Source organism: Nuphar pumila, chromosome 11 (assembly GCF_984573655.1).
Source record: "Nuphar pumila chromosome 11, dmNupPumi1.hap1.1, whole genome shotgun sequence".
Lineage (NCBI taxonomy): Eukaryota > Viridiplantae > Streptophyta > Magnoliopsida > Nymphaeales > Nymphaeaceae > Nuphar > Nuphar pumila.
Genome location: NC_143259.1, coordinates 51,502,381 through 51,517,050, shown reverse-complemented (window position 1 = coordinate 51,517,050; position 14,670 = coordinate 51,502,381).

Below are 14,670 nucleotides of genomic sequence, written 5' to 3'. Positions count from 1 at the left end.
AAACCTAGCCTAGCCTAAGTCAAAGCCTAAACCACACCTAGGTCGAGTCTAAGACCAAAGCCCAACCTTAGTCAAGCTTAGTGGAGTCAACCCTAACCCTAGATTGAGTCAAACCTAGTTCAACCCACTTGAGCCTAGTCAAATCAACCTTAGTTTGAGTCAACCGAGCTTACCTTACCCCAAACCAAAGTTGAGTCAAGCTTAGTTGAACCTAAACCAACTTGAACCTAGTTGACTAAGTCAACCCTAAACCGAGTTCAACCTAGTCTTAATAAGCCCAAGTCCAAGACCTAGACCGAGCCCAAGTCAAAGTCAAAACAAACCCGAGGTCGAGTCAACCTTTACCTAGTCAACCCAACCTTAGCTAAACCTAGCCGAGTCTACCTAAGTCAACCGAACCCAACTAGTTAGGTCAAACCTAAACCAAGTCCATACTAGTCCGAGTCGAGTCAAACATAGTTCGAACCTACCTAATCCAAACCGAGTTCTCCCAAACCAACCCGAACCTATCTAAGTCAAAACCGAGCCTAATTGAGTCAATAGAGTGAGTCCTAACCCTAACCTTTGTTCTTTAGTGAAGTAAGTTCATTTTCTATTATTTCTTTTGATTTTTATACTAATTAGTTTATTTATCTAATTTAGTTTTAGTGTAGAAGTGTGTGTACGTGTATCGTATTTGTTTAGTATGTGTGAAATGTGCTTTGTGATGGTTTGAATGATAGTTAGATATTCGTTAACTTATTAGGCATATTGCATTTTATCGATTAGCATAGTTGCATTTGCATTGTTATTTAACGTAGTTCTAGTCATAATTTGCTTATCGTGTTTTGCTCGTCGTACATTTAGCATATTCGTAATAGTCATCTGCATATACACTGGTATACAGTGTCATTTAGATTGCATTAGGTTGATTTGTTTTTTTTTAGAGTGATAAAATAGATTCTTAAAGTGAATAGTGCACTCAAATAAAAACCAGATTTTTGCCCTGTCGCATTAGCATTATTTTCTGTGCAAAAACTCTGTGTTTTCCAAATTTTTTTCTTCTATTCACTTTATTGACGTGTTATTTAACTGCAGACCAAATTTCAGCTCATTCGGAGTTGATTTGGTCTGATTTTTAAGCGTTTTACGAAAACCGCTTTTTCTGGATTTCAAATTACAAGACTGTCGATATCCTGATTTTTCCCAGATTTGAAACGCTTATATCTAGAGTTCCAGATACTGTTTTTCAATTCTGTTAAAACTGTCAGTTTGTTTAATCTGTCAGTTGCAGAGCAGAACAAATTTTGGGCAAATCGGACCTCGTTTGCCCTATCAAATAGTGGTTTTCCGATAACCTGTCAGAATGCTATTTTACACTAGTTAGGTGTAGTTTCGTAATTTTCTTAGTTTCGGCAATTTAGACTTGTTTTCAGTAGTTTCTGCATTTTAGGAGTTGCATAATCATCATACAGCATTAGTAGAATTAATTTGGTTAATTTTAGAATTAATTTAGTATTTTCTTTAATTTTTGAAGAGACTCGTGCCTTTGTGAACCGTTTGCAAAACAAAATTCCAATTTCATAGAAGGAACCCTTAGGTCAGAGAGAGCTTCGACGGAAGTTCGTTTTTCTTGTAACCATAATTTTAGACTAGGCCATTTCATCATGAAGGACCCTCTTTTCAGGGAGAGTGTTATGGACTCGTTCCTTCATGACCAATTTACCAACCTCACCAATTCCGGCCCCCTTTCCATAAGAGAAGCCTAATGTTAGGAAGTTTTGACGAAAGCTTAATTTCTCTTCGAAAGTTCGTTTTGCAAACACCTCCTCTTCAGGGAAGAGAGGAGTACTTTCCAATTCCAATTTTTGAATCTTCTCCTTTGGGGAAAGGAGAAGAGAATTTTTGTCATGGATGTGTTGCGTTGTGCTTTAAATGCTCGCTTTCACAAAAGGATTTCAAGAAAGTTTTGCCAATTTGTCATCGAATATTTGTTGATTTCAAAATCTTTATTGCATAAAATTGTACCTCGAAATACCTTCAGTATTACTTCTGAAAGGGCAATGCTTTCGCGAAAAAGGATTCAAAGTTCAAAATCTTTCTATTGGCCAACCAAAAGGATGAAGAATAAATCTGCGATATGGCCAGTAAAGAAAACTCAATGTTGTTGCAAAGCCATAAGTGATTGATATTGATCGCAGTCAATGACACATTTTTAAAGACCTTTCTTGAAAAATAAAGCAGTCGAAATATCCTGGGTGATACAGAAAAATCCACTCAATCTCCATATCTCCTCAAACACCCAAGCTGCAATTAAATATCTACAAAAGGGATCTCTCAATTGTCGTCAAGATGAAGGCGAATTAAGCGAGTCGACCCCCGGGGCCAAAGAAGATTTGGATCATCTCTAAGATGACGGAGTTTGTGACGGATCCTTCCAGGGAAAGTTCAGATCACCGTCGAGATGAAGGCGAGTGTGATGAGCCTACCGACAAACCCTAAAAGGTATTTAATTTCTGCTATCATCAAGAGATTTTCTACCAAAGAGCCAATAACTATCAAGATAATCTTTGAGAGAAAAGAAGGATCGGAACATCTCTGAGATGAAGGAGTTTGTGACGTACCCTTCCCAAAAAAAAAGAAAGAGAAAAGTCAGGACATCTCCAAAATGAAGGATGATGTAATTCTCGAAAAATCCAAGAGAGCTCCAATCTGCTAAAAAAAGAGTGCAGAAAGATCATCATGAGAAAAGAATCCCAGGATATCAGACTGTCGAATCTATCAAGAATCTCCTTTAATTTTGTCAAATTCTTTTATCAATATTCTTTCACTAATAGCTCTCACAATATCAAGAATACTTTCTTTCCCGTCCATATCAAGGAAATTGATAGCCTCCTTGAAAGAAAGTCAATCGCAAGCAATTTGAATTCGAATTTTGATTCTATAGAGTTAAGTCCAGTCGGAGTTAATACTTCAGGTAGAAAAGAGGGAATACTTTCAAAACAATGTCATCATTTTCAATTATTTTGAATCAACAATAATTTTCAACATTTTGACAATATTTTCTAGCTATCCTGGCGTGAGGCGAGAGCTTGAGGTTCATCTTTGGCACATCCTGACATCAGTTGTTATCCCTTTTAGGACTTGATAACAGGAGTTTTCAAGATTCCTTCCCTTCTTCGGTATAATCTGAGCGCCTGGGTTCTCAGATTCGCACACTTCCCTGTGTCCCCACTGTCCCACCATAGACAGTCCAATTTCGGCTTGAGGTTAAGCCACCAATTTCAGCAAAAGGCAATTTCAAAAGTTAATTAGTCTCAGCAATGAGGCGCCCAAAATCAATCCCTTTTCAAACTTTAGGGACCCCCAATTTCCTTCCTTTTGCAAAACCCTTATCGGATTCATTGTGCGGAAATCCGAAGGTGCCATCACGGTCTCTTCTTTCGAGGATTCAGTTCGTTTTCTGCCCGATCAGGTTAAGGGTATAAACCTGAGTCTTCTTTGATGAGGTATTTCATTGCCCAATCAGGATAAGGGTACAAACCTGGGCCTCCATTGATGAGGTATTTCATTTTCCGCCCAATCAGGTTAAGGGTATAAACCTGAGCCTCCTTTGATGAGGTATTCCATTTTCAGCCCAATCAGGATAAGGGTACAAACCTGGGCCTCCTTTGATGAGGTATTTTATTTTCTGCCCAATCAGGTTAAGGGTATAAACCTGAGCCTCCTTTGATGAGGTATTTCATTCATTGCCCAATCAGGATAAGGGTATAAACCTGAGCCTCCTTTGATGAGGTATTTCATTTTCCGCCCAGTCAGGTTAAGGGTTAAACCTGAGCTTCACTTTGATGAGGTATTTCATTTTCTGCCCAATCAGGATAAGGGTATAAACCTGAGCCTCCTTTGATGAGGTATTTCATTTTCTGCCCGATCAGGTTAAGGGTATAAACCTGAGCCTCCTTTGATGAGGTATTCCATTTTCTGCCCAATCAGATCAAGGGTACAAACCTGAGCCTCACGTGATGAGGTATTCCAATTTCATTACCCAATCAGGTTAAGGGTATAAACCTGGGTCTCCTTTGATGAGGTATTCCAATTTCATTACCCAATCAGGTTAAGGGTATAAACCTGGGCCTCCTTTGATGAGGTATTCCAATTTCATTGCCCAATCAGGTCAAGGGTACAAACCTGAGCCTCACGTGATGAGGTATTTCAAAATCAAGTTAAAGGTTAAGCCTGAGCTTCGTTCCATACGAGGTATTTCCGGTCCCATCCAGGTTAAGGGCAAAAACCTGAATCTCACTTCTTTTGAAATAAAGTTTTCTCCTTATTCTTCATTTTATAACTACCACCATCATTTGAATTAATTCTTTCATACCCAGTCAAATTTACCTAACTGGGGCATTTTTATAATCCAATTTTGGTGTGTTTTCTTTACCACTAAGCTCGGCTTTCAACCGGCTTAGCAGCAAAGAGGGGCATCTGTAAACACCCCAAATTTTCACCCTCATCCAGTACTTACATTTCATGTGTCATTGCATATCATTGCATGTATTCTGCATATCATTCCATCGCATTGCATAGCATTGCATGTCATTGCATCTCATTATTGAGATCCAGCACTTCAGCTTTCAATACATTCAATCCAGATTTGAATTTTAAAGCTTTATTTCAAAATCAATTTCAAAACCTGGGTTTTTATTCAATACTCTGTCATTTTCCAACCCCAGGACTTTATATTTCGAAATATTTTCTTAGAAAACAATCTGGATTCATTTCAAATTCAAATTTTAATCGATTTCAATTCACAGATGAGACCCATTGAGGTGGTGTCACTTCTGAATTCCTCTATTCATCAAATTTCTCAAATTCTTGAAAGTTTCAGTCCGATCAGGACTCTGTCTCAGAGTCCTAATCCGGTCAGGAGTCTGGTTTATAAGTCTGTTTTACTTCCATTTTCAGTCTTTTTCGATTATTTTTAAAATTTAGGTCATTTTACAGAGTCCAGTTAGTTCAGGACTCTATTTTAGAGTTCGGTTGAGTTAGGAGTCTAACCCTGACTGTGTTTTCTGACTTATTTCATCATTTCTTGATAAAATCTTTTGAAAATTCTTTCATTTGGCTTTTAAAATCTAAAATCTCCGAGTCCTAAGAGTTCAGGACTCTAACCCGGAGTTCCAGTTCGCTTGAGACCCTATTTTCAAAGATCTTGAATTTCAAATGTCAATTTTAACCCTTTTTCAAAGCCATTTCCAGTGTTTATTTCAAAATTTTCAAAATTCAATGTGGGCCCACTCAGTTGGCACCATATCCAGAGGAATTCTAATTCAGTTAGAACCCTATGCCATTTCAAAAATTCTAATTTTAAAATTGCTTTTGAAAATCCTTTTGAAAACTCCTTCAATTTCAAGTTTTAAAATCACTTTTTGAAAAACTCAAGTAGGGCCCACTCGGGGTGGCGCCATATTCGAGTCAGTCAGGGCTAGACTAGGGTTAGTTGATGTCTTGGTTAGTGTTAGAGGTTTAGAAGAGTCAAAACCATTTTGAAAAACTCATTTTGAAAGTTAGTTTTTAAAACTAGTGTTTTTAAAAGGTTTTTAAAGGTGTTTTAAAAAGCCAAATGTTTAAAATGCCAAGTGGCATTACATTTGGGGATTTTTTAGGAGAGTCTAGGGGTTAATTAGGTATTAAATAGGATAATTTAGGCTAGGGGTAGGATAGTCTTTACACCCCAAAATCGCCCCCCTTAGAAGAGTCCAATTTTTTTAAAACATTTGATTTTTAACCTAAAAATTTTTTATAAAAAGAAAGCTATAGGAGGGTCGATTTTTCCAACTTGCTTTCCTTGGGATTCTTGGAGTTTCTCTCTCCTCTCCAGCCCTTCCTCCATTGCAGCAACATCAAGGTAATTATTTTCTTTAATTTTTAGCTTTTATTTAATACTTTTCATTGTTTTAAGCATGATTTAGCCATTGGCACCATCACCTTCATGGACTAAACAATGGATTCAACCTCAAGAACCATCAAGAATCAGCAAGAACGATCCAAGAAGGTGATCTAACCCTGTTTTGGATGATTTACAGGGATTTTAATCCATTAGAATTGATTTTAATATGATTCTTTACATTATTAACCAATAAAATATATGATTTACCCTTTTTAATGGGTTAAATCTATGTTTTAAAGGTGATATCAAATTCCAGCCATTGATTCCCTGTTTTTATTTTATTTTCATGGTTTATTTATGTTTGTTTTACATTCTATAGCATAGAAATAAGTTTTATTTACTGTTTTATTGTTTATTTTATTTATTTACATTAGTTAATGCATGGTTTTTCAAGTTTCTTAAATTTCTGTGTGTTTTAGGTTTAGAACAGTAAAGATAATGTTATTTCGGATTGAAATACTCATTGTTTATTTCTAATTTTTTTATATGTGGTGCATACATGAGTTATTGAGTTCCTGTAAAAAAATCAGAGGTTTTGGATCTCGGGCACTCTGTCAAAAAAATCAGACATCAAATCAGGTTTTTAAAGCTTTAAAATCGTGGTTAAAATCAAGAAGGTAACTTGCTGTGATGATATTTCTCTCATCTTATATTCAATTTTAGATCTGTAAAGTGTTATGGATTCCCATTGAATAGATCTGTCTACTGTGAAATTTTCAGAATTTTTTATTACTGTTTAGTATTTTTCCCCTTTCAGAGAACCTGTTTTTAATTTTAAAACTCGTTAGGGTTTACCAAAACCCTAATCAGACTTGTGTTAGTCATAAATCCCAAACCACAGATCAGATTTTAGATCTGTAAACAGTGAGTATTATTATTTTTCTGTCTACTATTCACCACTAAAATTACAGAGATTTTTGTTTAAGATTGCTATTTATGTCTGTATTTTCAATCTGGAGTAGCTGTTTTAATCCCTGTTAAAAGTGATATATTTTAGCTCAGATTGCCAGAAGGGTTTCTCCCTAACCGGAGATGCTTTTTTCAATCTGTAAATTGGGAAATCTCTGTTTTCTTTCTTAGTTAGTCTCTGTAATATTTCATAAATTTCCATAGAGATTTGACCCCTGGTTCGGGTCTTGGACTGAGACTGGTTGGTGAACTAAGTCAAAAATAGCATATTTTTAGGGTTTAATGCAATTTTCGGATTAATTTAATTTCAAAAAAATATTTTTATAATTCTAATTTGATATTAGGGTTATAACAAGTGCATATATAATATTTTATGGATTTTGGAATCCATTTGATGGCTGAATTAAGCAAATTGCAAAACCGGGTTCCTGAAAGATCCAAAAACAATGCTAAAATCACAGTTTTTGTGATATTCTTGAATTTTCGTGTATAAGCATATATTTTTAGGGTTTAATCATGTTAATAATCATATTAGGATGCTTCAGGTTTAATTTTGTAGTTATTTGATTTCATTTAGGTCATAAAACCCAAATTTTTACTAAAATATCTTTCTAAAAACCCTGATTTCAAGACCATAGTCTTGCTATCGGGGGCAATTTGGTCATTTGACCTAAATTTCGAAATCCCTAACCCTAATTTCATATTTTTAATCATGTCATAGCATATTTGGTTTGAGTTTATTCCATTCAAATTTCAAAACTTGCATTTTATCAAAATATCTTTCTAAAAACCCTAATTTCAAGGCCATAGTCTTGTTATTAGGGGTATTTTGGTCATTTTGACCCCAATTTCGAAATTTCATATTTTACCTTTATTATTTCTTCATATTTTATCATTTTGATTTAAGGGAATCATGGCAAAAAGGCTTATATCTAGCAAAATCCAGCAATTTCCTGATATTGCTGGATAAATCTAGAAAAGCCAACATATATTCATTAACAAGTTTTCTAGTTTTGCAGGTACATTGAAGACTTTATTTTTCATGTATTTAAATTTCAATAGTGATGTAACTTGTAATTAAACTTTGGAATAAGAATTTACATTTCCTGCTTAGCTTAGGTTGCATTGCATATAGTTTATTTTTATAGTTTTAATGTGTGATGGATGATGATTCCTGCATATTTTTACAAATTCACCATGGTCTACACGAATGGCACATGCACTAGCTTATATGAAGTTTATAAACTTGGTAAAATTTGTATTTATGGCCATAGTCAGAATACGAATGATACATAGATTTATGATCTTCATATTAGCCACATTCAGCCTACACTCTTAGGCAAACTTCAAAATGCACTGCATTTCTCAAAAATACAAAAAGTATTTCTCAATTCCTCAAATCCATATTCATTCATTTCATGCATTTGCCAATTCCAATTCAAAGAAGTTCATTTCCTCAAAATCTCCTAAGTCTTATAGCAAAATCGATTTTCCCAAAAGCATTGAATTTCAAAGAATATTTCAAGTGTTTCTCAAGTTCATAAATTCAATTTTCCAAGTTATGCAGTCAATTTCAAAGTTTGAAGTTAAAAAAATCAAAAATTTTCTAAGTCTTATTCAAAAATCGATTTTCTCAAAATATGGATTTGCCAATGATATTTCAAGTATTTCCCAAGTTCCAAATTCAAATTTTCTAAGTTAGAATTTCAATTTCCAAGTTTGAATTCAGAGAAACCAAGTCTCTCAGAATCGATTTTCACCAAATGTCAAGGATTCCTCAAAATCGATTTTATTTCTCTCAGAAGTACATTTCAAATCCCAATTCACGATTTTCCAAGATTTACATTTTCTAAATATTTCAATCATTCAAAGCAAACATCATGTTTTCAAAATGTGCATTTTCTGAAAATTCATAGCACATGCCTGATTGTATGTGCATTTAGAAATTAGAATATGATTTAGACAAGTTGAATAGAGTAGAGCATAAGGTTGATCCTTGATTCAATTACCCCTGTTAAAGGTGGCAGGAACGGTTGAACCTCGTATCGACAGGCGAGTCCCATTCTACAGAATTTTCCCGCATTTTAAAAATGGAGGCGAGTTATTTTCAAAAAATCTTTTTCAAATGTCAGTTTGATTTGCAAAAGTTAAAAATTTTTGCGATGATAACATGTTTGGCGACCGTGATGGGACCTGTCTTTGCCTGATCAATCTAATGCTCTACTTAGTTCAAATTGTCAAAATCGATTTCCATGGAATGTCAGCTTTGCTTTATGATATCATGTGAACCTAGGAGCCTAGACTTGAACCCAGCTGACATGAAATGCATATAGACTAGGTATGGTTTGGTAGGACCGTATTGAGGAGAATTATTCATGCTCACATAGACTTAGGTCTAATACAACACTCCTCAATTTAGGAATTGTATGAAAACAATGTTTGCTTCTTCAAATATTTCAAAATTCTATCTTTTTAGGACTTATAGCCTTCTGTTTGATTGCATGTGCTCATGTTTTTCAAAAAAAACACCCCCACCTATATTGTCCCGGTCTTCACATTGCTGAGCTCTCTTCCAGAACCATAGTTCGGAACAGAGCCTCACAACTGGGCCACCTATTTGGGTGAAAACCCCCCTGCCACGTACCAAGGGCCATAGTCCAACGTATATCGGCAGGTGCTCAAGGATGTTGGAAAACTTGAACCTAGAACCGGAGAATTTGATTTTATGTCACGTACATCGAGCCTTGGCTTGAGTATATAGGCATAACTGGATTGAATACAGATAATCTGAGCCTTAGAGTTAGGATTAAGGTCCCACAGCCATTTCAAAATTTGTGCATCTAGAGTCAGCTTTTAGGGAATGTTGTTTGTGCATACTTGTTTATGCAGAATTTGATTGAATATGTTATTTTCTTTTCATTTTCCATATTTTTCCCAATTTTCTAAAATACTGGACGATTTTCTCAAAATTCCTCAATCTATGTCCATATACTGTCCATGTTTTAAACCTTGGACGATTTTCAAATACTCCATTTTATGAAATATTAAAACCCTGGACGATTTTCATGAAATTCCTCTATTTTCTTCAAAACTCCAGGTGATTTCCCATCTCTCCTGTCTTCTGGATCTCGAAGTTCCTACTTTATTTTTATCCTGCCTGCATTTTCCTCAAATTTCCTGTATTTTCCAAGTCTTATTCCAATTTCCATGTCTTCCAGTCTGATGGCATCCAGTCAGCTTGATTCAGACTTCCCTGAGGGTCACATCTCCTACGAGGTGCGACAAAGTCTTCCCGAACATCGAGTCCCCAGCACCGGATCCTTCTTTCCCCGGTGGTACTATTCATGGTTCAAGAACTTCTCTCGTATGTTTTCGGACCATCTGGACGAGTGTGGATTGGAACTGGCGTCCGCAGTGGGAAAGCAGACAGTCAACGGCAACTTGATTCATGCACTAGCAGAGCGGTGGAATCCAAGCACTTCTACCTTCTGGTTCCCGCGGGGCGAGATGACAGTGCTGATGGATGAATTTTCAGAGATCATGGGATTGCCCGAGCCAGCCGGTCAGCCTGGAGATCCATTGGAGAAACAGTTTCTGATTAATGTTAAGGGTCTGGACCCTAAGGATGCCTTAGCTCGCATGACAGGACGCAAGTCTTGGCCATTGATAGAGGAGGATGGAAACGAATATGTGGATCTGCTCGAAATCTACAGACAGTATGGGACATTTGTGGAAGTCAGCTCGCTGTCCAGAACAGCTTGAGAGAGAATTCAGCACGTGATGGTTCTTTGCACGGTGGGATTAGCTTTCTTTCCCGATGGACGGAATTACATGGATATCAGAATAGTTCAGCTTCTAAGGAGATGGGGAAGTCGATAGACCAGCAGCCGCCTCTCAGTAGCCATGGCCGCACTCGCTTTTCTATACCGAGGTTTGACTCGTTTCGCACTCAGAGAGTCGATCCTAGTCGAAGGGTGCACCTATGCCTTGCAGTCTTGGTTCCTCCGACATGTGCCAGTCCGAGCCAGTTCCTTCAGATGCAATGGTGAAAAGCTTCTTCCAGTTGCGCGATACCGGTTCTTGATCGACAACCTTCAGGAGGAAGAGGTCGTATGGGACTACTTTGATCGTCAGGAATCACGTCCCAGATACACTTATGCTTACGGCAAGCGATTCAGACTACTTGGCCCATTCTTCTGCGCATACTATCATCTCGAGCGGTGTGTCAGGCACTTCTCTCAGAGGCAGAAACGCGTAGAGATTCGTCCACTAGCGGGGGTTCTGCCAGAATTCGATCTCGCATCAGATCAGTGGTCCGGAGCATACCATTCTGCCAGACATGGCTGGGATTCCTTTGTCAGTCTTACTATTTTTCCTGGTCCTCGTGTGCCTTCTGATTTTGTAGAGTGGTGGAAAATTGTTTGTCCCCCTCCCCTCTGTCAAGTGTATTATTGATAAAATCATGTTTTTCCCCTCAAAAAAATTCCTTTATTTTACATTTCACTTTGGTTTGACGACCTCGCCTAGGTAACAAGGCATATTTTCAGTTGTTTATCTTGCAAAGAATAGCAACGCAATTGTCGTAATCCCAGTGACGACTCGATCCCTAGTAATGGGATATTATTTTGATTGTCTACCAAAATTCTCAACAAATATTTTCCTCCAAACCAAATTTCCTTCAGAAGCCTAACCATCAGTTCTACCTTGCAGAGAGCATTTGTGATACCCGATGGTTCATACAAGATTCAGAAAGAAAACCACATCAGTTGAAGGCGTCGCGTACTCAGTAGCTTCAGAAGAAGAGATGGACTCACCTCGGTCAATCCAGAGTCAGGGTCAACAGGCGAATGATGGCATCGATCCCCAAATGTATGCCATGTTCAAAAAAATGATGACCAAGATGCTGGCAGAGCAAGCTGAGGTCAGTACTGAGCAAATTCAGACCAAACAGAAAGATAAGGGTCATACCGTCAAGAATATCAGCAAAAAGCAGAGTCGTCACGAGGAAATGTCTGATGAATCAGAAACAGCTGACGATGCTGACAAGGAATGTGAAAATAAACATGAATTCAAAAGGTCGACTCAGGGCCAGGGGTCAGCTTACAAATCCAAAAATCAGACTGTTAATGACCCTACTCAGTCGCAACTAAAAGATGTGATGAAAATGGTCAAAGATCTGCAGGCCCGACAAGGGCAAGAAAGTCTTCACCAGCGAAGACTTCTATGATGGTTTAGATGGGGACGACAATCTGGATAACCTCCCCAGAAAATTTATCAAGTTTGATGGTTCTGGCGACCCTAAGGCTCATCTCGCCATGTTTTTCGCTGAATGTTCACGATTCAAGCGTGACAATCGGGAACTCTTCCTTTGTTTCCCTCGCAGTCTAGAGGGAACTGCAGCTAAATGGTACTCAGAGCATATCAACCCCATAGAGCTGAAAGAATTTGATAAGGTGGTAAATATGTTCATTGAGCGCTTTCTGTTCAATGCTGAGGCGCTCCCGACCCTCAGCCACCTCTGTGGCCTGAAACAGAGAGAAAATGAAAAAGCTAGAGACTTCATCCGCCGCTGGAGGTCAGCTTGTAATAAAATGAGAGATCTCATATCAGAGGGGCACGCTTTGTCTCTAATTCTGAGTAATTTCTCGCAGCCTCTAAAAGGCCTCATCTCCACCGCACCATCCAGAACCTTTATAGAGTTAACAGAGCGAGCCGAATGGCTCGAATTGAGTATGGAGAATGGTTTCTACGAAGGTTTCACTTTCACCAAGAACAGCGGTCAGAACGAGTCAAAGAAGAAGACTCACTTCACTAATTCTGTCAGTAATAATAAATGGAATCATCGCAAGGGGCAGAATAGAGACTTCTGTTATGGGGCAGGAGGTTCAAACAGAAATGATCAGAAAGGGAAGCCGATCCCGCAATTCAACAAGCCGCTTCAGCTGGAGCAGGGACCAAAACCCCGAGAGAAAGTGAAGCACGAAGGATGGAGCTATGAGAGGAAGTTCACTCCATTAGATCAATCACTCGAGACGGTGCTCGAGTACCTGTTGACCAAGGAGATGGTCAAATTGCCAAGGCTGGCCGATCCTCCCGTTCCTATGGGAAAATTCAAAGACCAATTCTGCAAGTTCCACAGAACAGTCGAGCACAATACTGAGAACTGCTTCGTTCTGAAGAATACTGTTCAGAACTTTATTGATAAAAATCTTCTGGTAGAAGGTGCGGAAGATGAAAATATAGATATTCTAAAAGAGCCATTTCCTCGTCATTCTACAGTAGTCATCACCAAACAGTCGTTTCAACCACAGGAGCATATCAGGCCGTGCTCTGAAAATGACATGCAAGCTCATCATCAAGTCCTGGTATTACAGCAGGCTCGGTCCAAGGCCCAGAAGATGGACCTTATTTCAGCTTTTGGCAAATTGAAAGTATCTGACAAGCCCGCTGGGATATCTCCCGAGGTAGCCAGAAGTATGCCATGGCTCCCTAAGCATCTCATTAAGTCCACCCCAAAGAAAAGCGAGACATCCACTCTAAAGCCTATTACAGCATTATCCAAATTCTCAATTTTGGACTTAACCCAAGCTTCCGCTAAACATCAGCAAGTATTAAATAATCTGTTGCAGAAAATTAAGGTGAAACCAAGCATAACTCCGGAAGACATGGCCCACATAGTCAATCAGGCCATGACTAATGCTCCAGTTACATTCTTCGATGAGGATCTCTCTAAACCTCATGTATTTCACAACAATGCCTTGTATGTTGTGGTTCGAACCAGAGGGATGACAGTTCCTCATGTGCTGATCGATGGAGGCAGCAGCCTCAATATATGTCCGGAAATGACCGCCAAAGCTTTGGGCATAAAAGAAGAAGAATACATTCCAGATCCAATCACCATTTATGGGTTCGACAATCATGGCCAAACAGCGAAAGGAAAAATATTCCTAGAGATCTTCATTGACCACTCGGTCCATTCAATTCTCTTTCACGTGGTCAATGTGCCGCCCACTTATAATCTACTTCTCGGGAGACCGTGGATCCACAACACAAACGCAGTACCGTCTACTCTTCATCAGTGCATCAAGTGGTCAAAAGGTGGTATGATCACGACAGTCTTAGGCGAAGATCCGGAGCAGAGGCTAGCACAGCCCATGGTTCCCAGGCCCTCTTTCACTACTGATATCCCTAGCATTAGGGGTATTGAAGAGGTCAGCTTCGAGGAGGATTCAGGAATCATGCAGACGGCAGAACGACCCGAGCATACAGTGGCTGCGACCCGATGGGGAGGTCCACAGTTCTTCAAGATTGGAGGACGAATTGATTACAGCACACTTAAGGATCATCCGCTATTCTCCCAATTTATGAAAGCTAAGAAGAGATTTGATTTATTAGTGAAGCACGGCTACCAGCCTTTTCGAGGCCTAGGCAAAAATGAAGATGGTCGTCTTGAACCAGTGATTCCTCAGCACTGCCCTAAAAGAGCCGGATTGGGCTTTAGTGGTCGAAGATCTCAGAAAGGGACTGTTTTCATTAAGGGAGCGCATTAGAAGAATTCCTTGTCTTTCCTTTTCTATTCTTTTGTCAGGATGATATCCCATTTCATTTTCATCATTGTCATTTTGATTAATTCTATCTTTCAATAAAGTTGTCAATTTCCTTTGTCTATCTTGGTGCCATTTGTCTCTTTACTCCTCAATATTAAATCTTCACAAAATTGAAATCATTTTGCTCTTTTATCTTTCCAATTATTTTCAATAAAAGCAATTTATTTCATGATGAGCAATTTCCCTAAATCAATTTATCCTCCAATTTTCAGAATGTCTTCCCGATCT